The sequence below is a fragment of the Macaca nemestrina genome, chromosome 7, assembly GCF_043159975.1.
Source record: "Macaca nemestrina isolate mMacNem1 chromosome 7, mMacNem.hap1, whole genome shotgun sequence".
In the NCBI taxonomy this organism is placed as follows: domain Eukaryota; kingdom Metazoa; phylum Chordata; class Mammalia; order Primates; family Cercopithecidae; genus Macaca; species Macaca nemestrina.
Window position 1 is genome coordinate 160,666,450 of NC_092131.1, and position 16,957 is coordinate 160,683,406.

Below are 16,957 nucleotides of genomic sequence, written 5' to 3' on the forward strand. Positions count from 1 at the left end.
GACCAACTTGGCCAAGATGGTGAAACCCCATTTCTACTAAAAATACAAAAATTAGCCAGACGTGGTGGCAGGTGCATGTAATCCCAGCTACTTGGGAGGCTGAGGCAGAGAATTGCTTGAACCTGGGAGGTAGAGGTTACACTGAGCCAAGATCGCGCCACTGCACTCCAGCCTGGGCAACAATAGCGAGACTCCGTCTCAAAAAAAAAAAAAAAAAGGAAAAAAGAAAACAATCGCACTACTGCACTTCAGCCTGGGTGACAGAGTGAGAACCTGTCTCAAAAAAATAAATAAAATAACCTAAATAAAGTCCAACTACCTCTTTACCCTAGAAGAATTTTCCTAAGATATAGCCCATAGACTTTTCTCCCCCAGCATATCCTTGGAACCCAGCCCATGGCCAAGATGACCCCGAATCACCAGCCCAGCTTCCCTATGTCTAGCCACCCTGAAGCCTGTGGTGCCCTTCTGGAGGACCCTCTTTAAATGTGTTAATACACAGTATTGCTAAAAAGAAAGCCATAACATGGTCAGTGGCCCTTGACTGGAATTAATAAAAGTATGTTCTTTGAGTGAAATCTGTAGATTGTGATCTTTCTGCAAAAGGTCTTCTAATGATTCACATACTGAAGTTAGTCCATACTGAGACTAATCAATGTCTACATTTAGTGAATAAACATCGCTTTAAACTCCCTCTTGAATCAGCTTCCCAGAGAACCCAACCAGTGAAAGTTTCCAATTAGTAAAATGAGGATAATGATAGTGTCCGTCTCTTTGCGTTCTTACAAGGTGTAAGTTACAAAGCAGGCCTGGAGGCACGGGTCTATGGTCCCAGTTACTTGGGAGGCTAAGGTAGGAGGAGCAGTTGAGTTCAGGAGGCCGCATCCATCCTTGGCAACATAGGGAAACCACGTCTCAGAAAAAAATAGTAAGTTAGGCCAAGCCGAGTGTGGTGGCTCACACCTGTAATCCCAACACTTTGGGAGGTCAAGGCGGGCGGATTACCTGAGGTCAGGAGTTCGAGACCAGCCTGGCCGACATGGTGAAACCCCATCTCTACTAAAAATACAAAAAAAAAAAAAATTAGCTGTGCGTTGTGGCAGGTGCGTGTAATCCCAGCTACTCAGGAGGCTGAGGCAGGAGAATCACTTGAACCCAGGAGGCGGAAGTTGTAGTGAGCTGAGATCACACCATTGCACTCCAGCCTGGGCAACAAGAGTGAAACTCCATCTCAAAATTTAAAAAATAATAATAAAAGTAAGTTAGGCGAGGCGTGGTGGCTCATGCCTGTAATCCTAGCACCTTGGGAGACCAAGGAGGGTGAATCACTTGAGGTCAGGAGTTCAAGACCAGTCTGGCCAACATGGTGAAACCCTGTCTCTACTAAAAATACAAAATTTTTTTTTTTTTTTTTTTTTTTGAGACGGAGTCTCACGCTGTTGCCCAGGCTGGAGTGCAGTGGCGCGATCTCGGCTCACTGCAAGCTCCGCCTCCTGGGTTCCCGCCATTCTCCTGCCTCAGCCTCCTGAGTAGCTGGGACTACAGGCGCCCGCCACCACACCTGGCTAATTTTTTGTATTTTTAGTAGAGATGGGGTTTCACCATGTTGGCCAGGCTGGTCTCTAACTCCTGGTCTCAGGTGATCTAGCACCTGGCCTTATTTGAACCTTTGAAAGTTTTTAAAACTAAGACCTCGTTTGAAAGTTTGAAAGCTGGCCGGGCGCGGTGGCTCAAGCCTGTAATCCCAGCACTTTGGGAGGCCGAGACGGGCGGATCACCGCGCCCGGCTAATTTCTTGTATTTTTAGTAGAGACGGGGTTTCACTGTGGTCTCGATCTCCTGACCTTGTGATCCGCCCGCCTCGACCTCCCAAAGTGCTGGGATTACAGGCTTGAGCCACCGCGCCCGGCCTAAAAATACAAAATTAGACAGGGATGGTGGCATGCATCTGTAGTCTCAGCTACTCAGTAGGCTGAGGTAGGAGCATTGCTTGAACCTGGAAGACAGAGGTTGCAGAGAGCCGAGATCGCATCACTGCACTCCAACCTGGGCAACAGAACGAGACCCCATTTCAAAACAAAACAAAACAAGACAAAAAAACAGTACTCTCCCTTATCTAATCTTATAATTTTTTTTTTTTTTTTTGAGACAGGGTCTTGCACTGTCACCCAGGCTGGAGTGCAGTGGTATGATCATGGCTCATGGTAGCCTTAGACTCCTGGGCTCAAGCAATCCTCCCACCTCAGCCTACCAAGTAGCTGGGACTACAGGCGTGTGCCAACATACTCTGCTAATTTTTTTATTTTTATTTTTTGTAGAGACAAGATCTCACTATGTTGCCCAAGCTGGTCTCAAATTCCTATCCTCAAGTGATCTTTCTGCCTCAGTCTCTTAAAAGTGTTGGGATTGGCCGGGCGCGGTGGCTCACACCTGTAATCCTAGCACTTTCGGAGGCTGAGATGGTCGGATCACGAGGTCAGGAGATCGAGAGCACGGTGAAACCCCGTCTCTACTAAAAATACAAAAATTAGCCGGGCGTGGTGGCGGGTGCCTATAGTCCCAGCTACTCAAGAGGCTGAGGCAGGAGAATGTCGTGAACCCAGGAGGCAGAGCTTGTAGTGAGCCGAGATCGCACCACTGCACTCCAGCCTGGGCAACAGAGAGAGACTCCATCTCAAAAAAACAAAAGTGTTGGGATTACAGCATGAGCCACCATATCCGGCCCAATCTTACAATTTGGTCCTCTTGATCAGCCACCCTCAGAATCCAGTCCTTTGCTACTCTCCCAGCTCCTGCCACTACCTGCTTGGCTAGTTCTTGCAGCTCTTTTGGCCTATAGTCCTTTGCCTCCTTTACTAGGCCCAATAAGTCCCCCACTGGGTTATGTGGTGACTTAACCCTATATAAGTCTAGTGACCAGGAGAGGGGTAAGAGCAGATTCTGAGGGGAAGGAGAAATCCTGCCGTCCTGCCAGGGACAAGCCTCTGCAGTGTCTAAAAGGAGAAAAGGAGTGCTGGATGGAAGATATTTCTGCAGATTCAGAAGGTTCGGGAGTAGCTGAGATTTCAAATTCTTTAGGAGCATTAACCAGATATCCCCATCTCATTTGTCATGGTCCTATTATTTCTCAACTAGGGCCTGGCCTTTGGCTTAGGCACACTGCCTTGCTTGGGAGTTTAACCTTATTGGAGCTCTGGCTACTCTGATGATTATCCTCAGGCTCAGATTTCCTTGACCTCTTACTGCAGGTATTGAAAGTCTCTTTATTTATTGTATTGTATTGTATTGTATTTATTTATTTATTTTAATTTTTTTGAGGCAGAGTTTTGCTCTTGTTGCCGAGGCTGGAGTGCAATGGCACGATCTCGGCTTACCGCAACCTCTGCCTCCCAGGTTCAAGCGATTCTCCTGCCTCAGTCTCCTGAGTAGCTGGGATTACAGGTATGCACCACAACGCCCGGCTAATTTTGTATTTTTAGTAGAGACGGGGTTTCTCCATGTTGGTCAGGCTGGTCTTGAACTCCCGACCTCAGGTGATCCACCCGCCTCGGCCTCCCAAAGTGCTGGGATTACAGGCGTGAGCCACCACGCCTGGCCAATTGTATTTATTTTTATTTTTTAAAGACAGGGTCTTGCTCTGTGCCCCCAACTGGAGTACAATGGCACCGTCATGGCTCATTGCAGCCTCAACCTCCTAGGCTCAAACAGTCCTCCCATCTCAGCCTCCTGAGTAGCTGATACTACAGTGCGCCACTACACTCGGCTACTTTTTGTATGTTTTTGCAGAGACAGGGTCTCCCTGTGTTGCCCAGGCTGGTCTCGAACTCGTGGGCTCAAGTAGTCCTCCCACCTCAGCATCCCAAAGTGTTTGGATTACAGACGTGAGCCACTGTGCCTGGATTTAAATAATGTACTTAAAAAAAAAAAAAAAATAGGCTGGGCGCGGTGGCTCAAGCCTGTAATCCCAGCACTTTGGGAGGCCGAGACGGGCGGATCACGAGGTCAGGAGTTCGAGACCATCCTGGCTAACACGGTGAAACCCCATCTCTACTAAAAAATACAAAAAACTAGCCGGGCGAGGTGGCGGGCGCCTGTAGTCCCGGCTACTCGGGAGGCTGAGGCAGGAGAATGGCGTAAAAACCCTGGAGGCAGAGCTTGCAGTGAGCTGAGATCCGGCCACTGCACTCCAGCCTGGGCGACACAGCGAGACTCCGTCTCAAAAAAAAAAAAAAAAAAAATACAAAAAACTAGCCGGGCGAGGTGGCGGGCGCCTGTAGTCCCAGCTACTCGGGAGGCTGAGGCAGGAGAATGGTCTAAACCCGGGAGGCGGAGCTTGCAGTGAGCTGAGATCCGGCCACTGCACCCCAGCCTGGGCGACAGAGCAAGACTCTGTCTCAAAAAAAAAAAAAAAAAAGTGGCCGGGCGCGGTGGCTCAAGCCTGTAATTCCAGCACTTTGGGAGGCCGAGACGGGCGGATCATGAGGTCAGGAGATCGAGACCATCCTGGCTAACACGGTGAAACCCCGTCTCTACTAAAAAAATACAAAAAACTAGCCGGGCGCGGTGGTGGGCGCCTGTAGTCCCAGCTACTTGGGAGGCTGAGGCAGGAGAATGGCGTAAACCCGGGAGGCGGAGCTTGCAGTGAGCTGAGATCCGGCCACTGCACTCCAGCCTGGGCGACAGAGCGAGATTACGTCTCAAAAAAAAAAAAAAAAAAATGTACTATTATAGTTTTTGTTTTGTTTTGTTTTGTTTTTTGTTTTTGAAACAGAGTCTTGTTCCATTGCCCAGGGTGGAATACAGTGACAGGATCATGGTTCACAGAGTAGCTGGGACAACAGGCGCTCCACCATGCCCAGCTAATTTTTAAATATTTTTGTAGAGACAAGGTCTCACCATGGTGCCCACATTGGTCTTGAGCTCCTGGGCTCAAGTGATCCTCTTGCCTTGGACTCCCAAAGTGCTAGGATTAAAGACATGAGCCAACATGCCCAGCCAAATTTATTTTTTAAAGTTCAAAATTAATGGCTGGGCGCGGTGGCTCAAGCCTGTAATCCCAGCACTTTGGGAGGCCGAGACGGGCGGATCACGAGGTCAGGAGATCGAAACCATCCTGGCTAACACGGTGAAACCCCGTCTCTATTAAGAAATACAAAAAACTAGCCGGGCGAGGTGGCGGGCGCCTGTAGTCCCAGCTACTCGGGAGGCTGAGGCCGGAGAATGGCGTGAACCTGGGAGGCGGAGCTTGCAGTGAGCTGAGATCCGGCCACTGCACTCCAGCCTGGGCGACAGAGCGAGACTCCGTCTCAAAAAAATAAAATAAAATAAAAAATAAATAAAGTTCAAAATTAATACATGTCCGCTGTAGATAAGAAGCCCAAATCCAGAAGTATATAAAGTAAAAAGGAGGTCCTCACCCTCATCCCTCTTCTCTCCCAATCTCATTCTCTAGGAAAAACTCCTATGACTAGTTTAGTGCATATTGTTCCAGACCTCTTAGGGAATACATGTAAACACACCCCAGAACAGAATCATGCAACATGTGTTATCCTATAATGTGGTTTCTCCCTGCAGCGTTAGACTGGTTTGAGTGCCACGCCAAAGTGGCACCAGGGAGTGTGAGAAAATGCTTTGTATAACATTGAGGTAATGTCTACCACCAGAGGCCTGAGTTCCATGACTAAAAGACACATGGTAAGTATATATTAAATGGGAATCCTTGCCTTCTTTGTATTTAATTGCTTTCTCCTGGTAAGTGAGAACTAATTTTTTTTCCTATGCAAGTGTCCATCATCTCAAAGTTTTGTTTTGTTTTGTTTTACTTTGTTTTGTTTTGAGACTGAGTCTCACTCTGTCACCCAGGCTGCAATGCAGTGGCACAATCACAGCTCACTGCAGCCTCAACCTCCCAGGCCCCAGCGATCTCGCAACTCAGCCTCCCAAGTAGCTGGGACCAGAGAAATGCACCACCACACCTGACTTTTTTTTTTTTTTTTTTTTTTTTTTTGTAGCGATGAGATCTCCGTATGTTGCCCAGGCTGATCCCAAACTCCTAAGCTTAAGTGATCCTCCCACCTTGGCCTCCCAAAGTGTTGGGCAGGCATGAGCCACTGTGCTGAGCTGGGAACTAATTTTAAGATGCTGTAAGTTCAGCCTTCTCTCTGGCCTCTCTCAGGGTAACTCTGTAGTTCATAACCTTTTTGTTCCTACCTCAGCACACATAACAGGCTGTCTTTTATTGGATATACACATATCCTGAAGTGTCCAGTGTACTTAAAAACAGATCTCAGAAAAGCATATCAGAATGCCAAGGGGTGAAAGGGATGGTACCATAGGGACAATCTTATATCTTCAAAGTTATTTGTATTTTTGTGTTAATTAATTTGTATTGTCATTATTTTTTTAGAAATGGGGTTCTGCTCTGTCGCCCAGGCTAGATCTGAACACCGGGGCTCAAGCTATCCTCTACCTCGCTGAAATTATTTTTATAAGTTAGTTATTTGCCAACTTTGATTCTTGAGTATGATTAATCACTCATTACCTGAGATGTATATCACAGCTAACTGTAACATGCTTGGAACCACGAATACAAGTGAACCCCCTGCAATTTAAATACTTGCTTTATCAAAGCCAAACTTGTGAGCTTATCAACACAGGATTCCATGGTTTACACATTTATGTGTCATTCAACTAAGAAACCTGCTCTGTTAGGCATTGAACCAGCTACTGAGGAAACAAAGATGGACAAGACACCATTCCTGGTTGCAACCTGATACAGTAGTTCTCCAACTTTAGTGAGAATTACCTGGGAGCTTGATAAAATGCAAAGTCTGATTTAGTAGGTGAAGTCAAGTAATTTGCTTTTTTTTTTTAAAATGGAGTCTCACTCTGTAGCCCAGGCTGTAGTGCAGTGGCACCATCTTGGCTCACTGCAACCTCTGCCTCCCGGGTTCAAGCAGTTCTCTGCCTCAGCCTCCCGAGTAGCTGGGATTACAGGTGCCCGCCACCACATCCAGCTAATGTTTGTATTTTTAGTAGAAGCGGGGCTTCATCATCTTGCCCAGGCTGGTCTTGAACTCCTGACCTCGTGATCCACCTGCCTCAGCTTCCCAAAGTGCGAAATTTGCTTTTTTTTTTTTTTTGAGACGGAGTCTTGCTCTGTCACCTAGACTGGAGTGCAGTAGCGTGATCTTGGCCCACTGCAACCTCCGCCTCCCAGGTTCAAGCAATTTTTCTGCCTCAGCCTCCTGAGTAGCTGGGACTACAGGTGCGCGCCACCACGCCCAGCTAATTTGCATATTTTTAGTAGAGATGGGGTTTCTTTTTTTTTTTTTTTTTGAGACGGAGTCTGGCTCTGTCGCACAGGCTGGAGTGCAGTGGCCGGATCTCAGCTCACTGCAAGCTCTGCCTCCCGGGTTCCCGCCATTCTCCTGCCTCAGCCTCCCAAGTAGCTGGGACTACAGGCGCCGCCACCTCGCCCGGCTAGTTTTTTGTGTTTTTTTTTAGTAGAGACGGGTTTCACCGTGTTAGCCAGGATGGTCTCGATCTCCCGACCTAGTGATCCGCCCGTCTCGGCCTCCCAAAGTGCTGGGATTACAGGCTTGAGCCACCGCGCCTGGCCGAGATGGGGTTTCACCATGTTGGCCAGGATGGTCTTAATCGATCTTGTGAACCACCTGCCTCTGTCTCCCAAAGTGCTGGGATTACAGAGGTAAGCCACCAAGCCCGGCCAAAATTTGCATTTTTAACAGATGCCTAGAGTAATTTCCTTGTAAGTTATGAGAGGGACTCATTTTGAAAAACACTGGACACACAGAGAGAAGCCTAAAACTCATGTGAAGAGTTCAGGTTCAGAGATTCTTTTCTGTCCCTACATTTCCTGAAAAAGTCAGTGCATGCACATGATAACAAGGTATTTCAAAAGCTGAAACTAGGGTGACCTCAGAGAACAACTTGGCAAGATGCAAAATGCAGAAGAATGTAGCCCTCTATAAATCAGTTATAAATTCCTCTATCAATACAGAGGAGTTTTCAGAAGGTCCTAAATCATTGATCTACTCAATTTACTAATATTTATTAAGTGCCTACGTTGTCCCAGGCACAGATGAGCATTTTCTTCTGTTTAAAGCTCCTTCTATGTCCTATGTTTTGTTACTTCTGTTTTTCAGAAGCATTACTCTATTGATTATTGCTCTGAGTTTCTTGGTTCTGTGCCTTCAGTCTCTCTCAGCTGGCTCCCTTTTTTTTTTTTTTTTTTTTTGAGACAGAGTCTCACTCTGTTGCCCAGGCTTGAGTGCAGTGGCACGATCCCACCTCACTGCAACCTTCACCTCTCAGGTTCAAGCGATTCTCCTGCCTCAGCTGTCTGAGTAGCTGGGATTACAGGCACCCTGGTTTCTTTTTAACATATCTCTTTCATCTAAAAAATAAAAATGTGGGCCGTCGAGGTGGCTCACTCCTGTAATCCCAAAACTTTGGGAGGCCGAGGTGGGTGGATCATCTGAGGTTAGGAGTTTGAGACCAGCCTGACCAACATGGAGAAACCCTGTCTCTACTAAAAATACAAAATTAGCCGGGCATGGTGGCACATGCCTGTAATCCTAGCTACTCAGGAGGCTAAGGCAGGAGAATCGTTTGATTCCAGGAGGCAGAGGTTGCAGTGAGCTGAGACTGCACCATTGCACTCCAGCCTGGGCAACAAAAGCGAAACTCCATCTCAAAAAAAAAAAAAAAAAAAAAAGTAAAAATGTCGGCCGGGTGTGGTGGTGGCTTATGCCTGTAATCCCAGCACTTTGGGAGACCGAGGTAGGTGGATAACAAGGTCAAAAGGTCGAGACCATCCTGACCACCATGGTGAAACCCTGTCTCTACTAAAACTACAAAAATTAGCCAGGCATGGTGGCACATGCCTGTAATCCCAGCTGCTCAAGAGGCTGAGGCAGGAGAATCGCTTGAACCTGGGAGGTGGAGATTACAGTGAGGTGAGATCACACCACTGCACTCCAGCCTGGGTGACAGCGAGACTCCATCTCAAGAAAAATAAAATATATATTAAAAAAAAAAAAAAAAAAAGCCTCCTGCATGCTGACTTCATGTTCTGTTTTCTTCCTCCACAGCTGTATCAGTTAGGATGCTTTTGGCTACAAGTAACAGAAAACTCAACACGAGCTAGCTTAAACAAAATAATCTTGACTCACGTGACTGAAAAGTCCAGAAGCAGGTCTGGCCTTAGGGAATGCCTGATTCAGCAGCATAGATACTGTCAGAAGTCTGGCTTCTTTCTGTTCTTGGCTCTGCCTTAATCCTTGGTGTCCCAACTCACCCACAGGCAGGAGAATCACTTGAACCTGGTAGGCAGAGGTTGCATGCCAGTCTGGGTGACGGAGCGAGACCCCGTCTCAAAAAAACAAAACAAAACAAAACAAAAAAAACAAAGAGGAAATGCTGCTTAGCAACCAAAATGCTGGAAATATAGGTGCCTGCCACCACACCCAACTATTTCTTTCTTTCTTTTTTTTTTTTTTTGTAGAGATGAAGTCTCCTTATGTTGCTCAGGCTGGCCTTGAACTCCTCACTTCAAGTGATCCTCCTGCCTAGGCCTCCCAAATTGTTGAGATTACAGGTGTGAATCACTGTGCCTGGCCAGAGCCATGCTATGAAAGTATAGGCCACACCCTTGGTTGTACTCTTTCATCTTCCATTTATTCCTTAGCCTTGATGACAGGACAAGAATTGTTTCCCATGCCAAGGTCACTAATTATTACCATATCCATTGTTCCTTCTCAGTTCTTACCTTATTTGACTTCCCTGTGTCATTGGCCCTGTTTACTTCCCTTTCTTGACTCCTTTGCTTTAGGTGATGCAACTTTCTTTTTTTTTTTTCTTTTTTTTTTTTTGAGACAGAGTCTCTCTGTCTCCCAGGCTGGAGTGCAGTGGTGTAATCCCAGCTCACTGCAACCTCTGCCTCCCTGGTTCAAGCAATTCTCCTATCTCAGCCTCCTGAGTAGCTGGGATTACAGGTATGTGCCACCACATCTGGCTAATTTTTGTATTTTTAGTAGAGACAGAGTTTTGCCATGTTGACCAAGCTGGTCTCAAACTCCTGACCTCAAGTGAAGACCCACCGGGCTTGGTCTCACAAAGTGCTGGGATTATAGGCATGGGCCACCACATCTGGCCTTGTGATGTAACTTTCTCTAGGTTCTGCTTCTATCACTCTGGCCACTCTTTTTTTTTTTTTTTTTTTTTTTTTTTGAGACGGAGTCTCGCTCTGTCGCCCAGGCTGGAGTGCAGTGGCCGGATCTCAGCTCACTGCAAGCTCTGCCTCCCGGGTTTTTACGCCATTCTCCTGCCTCAGCCTCCCGAGTAGCCGGGACTACAGGCGCCCGCCACCTCGCCCGGCTAGTTTTTTGTATTTTTTAGTAGAGACGGGGTTTCACCGTGTTAGCCAGGATGGTCTCGATCTCCTGACCTCGTGATCCGCCCGTCTCGGCCTCCCAAAGTGCTGGGATTACAGGCTTGAGCCACCACGCCCGGCCTGGCCACTCTTTTTTTTGAGACACAGTCTCGCTCGGTTGCCCAGGCTGGAGTGCAGTGGCGCCATCTCGGCTCACTGCAAGCTCTGCTTCCAGGTTCACGCCATTCTCCTGCCTCAGCCTCCCGAGTAGCTGGGACTACAGGCACCCGCCGCTATGCCTGGCTAAGTTTCTTTTTTTGTATTTTTAGTAGAGAGGGGGTTTCACTGTGTTAGGCAGGATGGTCTTGATCTCCTGACCTCATGATCTGCCTGCCTCGGCCTTCCAAAGTGCTGGGATTACAGGCGTGAGCCACTGCGCCCTGCTTTTTTTTTTTTTTTTTTTTTTTTTTTTTTTTTTTGAGACAGAGTTTTGCTCTTGTCACCCAGGCTGGGGTGCAATGGCGCGATCTTGGCTTACTGCAACCTCCGCCTCCCAGGTTCAAGTGATTCTCCTGCCTCAGCCTCCCAAGCAGCTGGGACTACAGGTGCCCACCACCACACCCTGCTAATTGTATTTTTGTAGAGATAAGGCTTCACCATGTTGGCCAGACTGGTCTCGACCTACTGAACTCAGGTGATCCACCCTCCTCAGCCTCCCAAAATGCTGGGATTACAAGCATGAGCCACTCAGCCTGGCCTCTTTGTCTTTGTTTTGTTTTGTTTTGTTTTGAGACAGGGTCTCTCTCTGTCACCTAGGCTGAAGTGCGGTTGGAGTGCCGTGGTTAGCCAGGATGGTCTCGATCTCCTGACCTCGTGAGACCTTTTGAGACGGAGTCTCGCTCTGTCGCCCAGGCTGGAGTGCACTGGCCGGATCTCAGCTCACTGCAAGCTCCGCCTCCCGGGTTTACGCCATTCTCCTGCCTCAGCCTCCCGAGTAGCTGGGACTACAGGCGCCCGCCACCGTGCCCGGCTAATATTTTTTTTGTATTTTTAGTAGAGACGGGGTTTCACCGTGTTAGCCAAGATGGTCTCGATCTCCTGACCTCGTGATCTGCCCGTCTTGGCCTCCCAAAGTGCTGGGATTACAGGCTTGAGCCACCGCGCCCGGCCTGCTTTTCTATCTTAGGTCTTTTCTCTTGTTAGTCTGCCTACTCTATAACATCCAGCCGTTGCCTAGTATGATGTCTGGCACATAGTTGTACTCAAACATTTACTGAGTGAATTAATGACTAGATATTCACTCAGGGCTTGAAAGCTATTCTGCGGATATAATCCCCAAGACTATCCAACCAGCCAATTTGGCTCCCCAGGTCTCCAGACATGTCAACAGACCTACTGCATATCCCTACCCAGATATCCCACAAGTATCTCAGATTAACATGTATAAACTAGGCCAGGTGCTGTTGCTCATGCCTCGGATCCCAGCACTTTGGGAGGCTGAGGTGGGCAGATCATGAGGTCAGGAGATCGAGACCATCCTGCCCAACATGGTGAAACCTCTTCTCTACTAAAAATATGAAAAATTAGCTGGGTGTGGTGGCATGCACCTGTAGTCCCAGCTACTTGGGAGGCTGAGGCAGTAGAATTGTTTGAACCAGGGAGTTGGAGGTGGCAGTGAGCCGAGATCACACCACTGTACTCCAGCCTAGCAACAGAGCAAGACTCTGTCTCCAAAAAAAAAAAAAAAAAAAAAAAAAAAAGGCTGGGCACGGTGGCTCACGCCTGTAATCACAGCACTTTGGGAGGTGAAACCCCGTCTCTACTAAAAATACATAAAAAATTAGCCGGGCATGGTGGTGGGCACCTGTAGTCCCAGCTACTCAGGAGGCTGAGGTGGGAGAACGGCATGAACCCGGGAGGCGGAGCTTGCAGTAAGCCAAGATTACGCCACTGCCCTCCAGCCTGGGCGACACAGCGAGACTCAGTATTAAAAAAAAAGGTATAAACTAACCTCCTTATCCTTATCTCTGAACTTGTTCTTCCTTTATTACTCCCTATATTATTATTACTATTTTTTGAGATGGAGTCTTGCTCTGTCACTCAGGCTAGAGCACAATGGCGTGATCTCAGCTCACTACAACCTTCACCTCCCTGGTTCAAGTGATTATCTCACCTCAGCCTTCTGAGTAGCTGGGACTGCAGGTGCACACCACTATGCCCAGGTAATTTTTTATTTTTTATTTTATTTTATTTTTTTTTTTTTGAGACGGAGTCTCGCTCTGTCGCCCAGGCTGGAGTGCAGTGGCTGGATCTCAGCTCACTGCAAGCTCCGCCTCCCAGGTTCACGCCATTCTCCTGCCTCAGCCTCCTGAGTAGCTGGGACTACAGGCGCCCGCCACCGCGCCCGGCTAGTTTTTTGTATTTTTTAGTAGAGATGGGGTTTCACCATGTTAGCCAGGATGGTCTCGATCTCCTGACCTCGTGATCCGCCCGTCTCGGCCTCCCAAAGTGCTGGGATTACAGGCGTGAGCCACCGCGCCCAGCCAATTTTTGTATTTTTAGTAGAGATGGGTTTTTACCATGTTGGGCAAGCTGGTCTGGAACTCCTGACCTGAGGTGATCCGCCCACCTCAGCCTCCCAAATTGCTGGGATTACAGGTGTGAGCCACCCCACCTGGCCTATGTTAATTGATGCAATCACTGTCCATTTTGTTATCTAAACCTGCCCCCTGTTAACCTTCCTCAGAACTCCCCCTCTTAAGCCTACTAAGCTTCCTAAGCCTCATGATTCTATCTTCTTTTTTTTTTTTTTTTTTGAGACGGAGTCTCGCTCTGTCACCCAGGCTGGAGTGCAGTGGCACGATCTCGGCTCACTGCAAGCTCCGCCTCCCGGGTTTACGCCATTCTCCCGCCTCAGCCTCCGGAGTAGCTGGGACTACAGGCGCCTGCCACCTCGCCCGGCTAGTTTTTTTTTTTTTTGTATTTTTAGTAGAGACGGGGTTTCACCGTGGTCTCGATCTCCTGACCTTGTGATCCGCCCGCCTCGGCCTCCCTAAGTGCTGGGATTACAGGCGTGAGCCACCGCGCCCAGCCTATCTTCTTTTTTTTTTTGAGACAGAGTCTTGCTCTGTCGCCCAGGCTGGAGTGCAGTGGCATGATCTTGGCTCACTGCAACCTCTGCCTCCCAGGTTCAAGCAATTCTCCGGCCTCAGCCTCCTGAGTAGCTGGGATTACAGGTACATGCTACCAAGCCTGGCTAATTTTTGTATTTTTAAGTAGAGACAAGGTTTCACCATGTTGCTCAGTCTGGTCTCGAACTCGTGACCTCATGATCCACTGGCCTCAGCCTCCCAAAGTGCTGGGATTACAGGCATGAGCCACTGTGCCGGGCCATGATTCTGTCTTCTTAATACATCTCACTATCCCCTTTATTTATCCCCACTGCTGCTGCCTCTTTAATGCTTTATTTTTATTTATTTATTTATTTATTTATTTTTATTTTTTACTTTTTTGAGATAGAGTCTTTCTCTGTCGCCCAGGGTAGAGTACAGTGGTGCGATCCTGGCTCACTGCGACCTCCACCTCTTGGGTTCAAGTGATTCTTTTTTTTTTTTTTTTGAGACAGAGTCTCGCTCTGTCACCCAGGCTGGAGTGCAGTGGCCGGATCTCAGCTCACTGCAAGCTCCGCCTCCTAGGTTCACGCCATTCTCCTGCCTCAGCCTCCCGAGTAGCTGGGACTACAGGCGCCCGCCATCTTGCCCGGCTAGTTTTTTGTATTTTTTTAGTAGAGACGGGGTTTCACCGCGTTAGCCAGGATGGTCTCGATCTCCTGACCTTGTGATCCCCCCCGTCTCGGCCTCCCAAAGTGCTGGGATTACAGGCTTGAGCCACCGCGCCCGGCCAGGGTTCAAGTGATTCTTATGCCTCAGCTTCTGGAGTAACTGGGATTACAAGTGCCCACCACCACACTCGGCTAATTTTTGTATTTTTAGTAGAGAGGGGTTTCACCACGTTGGCCAGACTGGTCTCTAACTCCTGACCTCAAGTGATCCACCCACCTTGACCTCCCAAAGTGCTGGGATTACAGGTATGAGCCACCACGCCCGGCCTCTTTAATACTTTAATCTGTAGTATTAGTATTGCATTAGTCTCCTTACCTTCTTTTTCTTTCTTTCTTTTCCTTTTTCTTTCTTCTTTTTTTTTTTTTTTTTTTTTTTTTGAGACGGAGTCTCGCTCTGTCGCCCAGGCTGGAGTGCAGTGCCGCGATCTCGGCTCACTGCAAGCTCCGCCTCCCGGGTTCCCGCCATTCTCCTGCCTCAGCCTCCTGAGTAGCTGGGACTACAGACGCCCGCCACCGCGCCCGGCTAATTTTTTTTTTGTATTTTTAGTAGAGACGGGGTTTCACTGTGGTCTCGATCCCCTGACCTTGTGATCCGCCCGCCTCGGCCTCCCAAAGTGCTGGGATTACAGGCTTGAGCCACCGCGCCCGGCCTTTTCTTTTTGTTTTTTAGAGACAGCGTCTTGCTCTTTTGCCTAGACTGGAGTGCAGTGACAGGATCATAGCTCACTGCAGCCTTGACCTCCTGGATTCAAGTGATCCTTCGATCTTAAGCTTCTGGAGTAGCTAAAACTATAGGCATGTTCCATCACACTTGGATATATTATATACACACACACACACACATATATATATATATTTTTTTCAGGCTGGTCTTGAACTCCTGGGCTCAAAGATCCTCCTGCCTCAGGCTCCCAAACTGCTGGATTACAGGCATGAGCCACTGCACTTGGTCCTTTCTGTCTTCCCAGTTTCTATGCCATCTTCATCCCCTAAAGCCATCATGTGACTTCTTCTTAGAGAATATTTTAAAAATAACCTGGTTTGTATTTCTCCTTTCCATGAGCACCCCTTTGTCCACAGGATAAAATAAAAACTTGGGTTTGGTGTATAATATACTTTGTGTTGTGGTCTGGCCCAGACCACCTCTATAATAGTTATTTTCAAACTGTGAGTGGTGACCGATTTGCAGGTCATGAAATAAATTTCGTGGTCACAGGTAACCATATTTTTTGTTTGTTTATTTGTTTGTTTTTGAGACAGAGTCTGGGTCTGGGTCTCAGTTGTGGGGTCATGGCTCACTGTAGCCTTGACCTCTTGGGCTCAAGTGATCCTCCCTCCTTAGCCTCCCGAGTAGCTGGAGCCACAGGTGTGTTCCACCATGCCTGGCAAATTTTATTTTACTTTATTGTAGAGACTGAGTCTTGCTATGTAGCCCAGGCTGGTCTTGAACTCCTGGGCTCAAGTGACCTGCTTCCCTTAGTGACCCAAAGTGCTAGGATTATAGGCGTGAGCCACCACACCCAGCCAAATAACCATGATTAAATTGTAACATAATAGGTTGGGCTTGGTGGCTCATGCCTGTAATCCTAGCAAGTTCGGAGGCCAAGGTGGGTGCATCACCTGAGGTCAGGAGTTTGACCAACATGGTGAAACCCCATCTTTACTAAAAATACAACAATTAGCTGGGCATGGTGGCACATGCCTGTAATCCCAGCTACTTGGGAAGCTGAGGCAGGAGAATTTCTTGAACCTGGGAGGTAGAGGTTGCAGTGAGCTGAGATCAAGCCACTGCACTTTGGCCTGGGCAACAGAGTGAGACCCTGTCTCAAAAACAAACAAACAAAAGTAATATAATATAATTGAAACTATTGGAGTATATTACATAGATTAATGGAAGTATTGTATGTTTCATTTCTTTTTTTTTTGCGGGGGGGACGGAGTTTTGCTCTTCTTGCCCAGGCTGGAGTGCAATGGCACAATCTTGGCTCACAGCAACCTCTGCCTCCCATGTTCAAGCTATTCTCCTGCCTCAGCCTCCCCAGTAGCTGGGATTACAGGCATGTGCCACCACACCCAGCTAATTTTGTATTTTTAGTAGAGACAGGTTTTCTCCATGTTGGTCAGGCTTGTCTCAAACTCCTGATCTCAGGTGATCCACCTGCCTCGGCCTCCCAAAGTACTGGGATTACAGGCATGAGCCACCGTGCCTGGCCTGTATGTTTCATTTATATATTGTGTAAATCAGGATAGGCTAAGTTTTGCTGCAGTAACAAATAGTACCAAAAATCTCAGTAGGGTAACAGAGCAAAACTTATTTTTCACTCATACAAAGTCTACTGCAAATCTCAGAGATGTAACTGTTCTCTTCTTGTTGCTTTATTGATGCAGGGTGTTTCAGTCTTGTGGCGCATGAGTCTCAATATATGCTTTCACAATAACTGCTACAGGGAAAGAGAACACTGGATAATCTTTTTTTTTTTTTTTTTTTTCTTCTTTTTTGAGACAATTTCATTCTGTCGCCCAGGCTGGAGTGTAGTGGCGTGATCTTGGCACATTGCACCCTCTGTCTTCCAAGTTCAAGCAATTCTTCTGCCTCAGACTCCCAAGTAGCTGGGGTTACAGGCGCCTGCCACCATGCTCAGCTAATTTTTGTATTTTTAGTAGAGACGGGGTTTTGCCCATGTTGGCCAGGCTGGTCTCGAACTCCTGACCTGAAATGA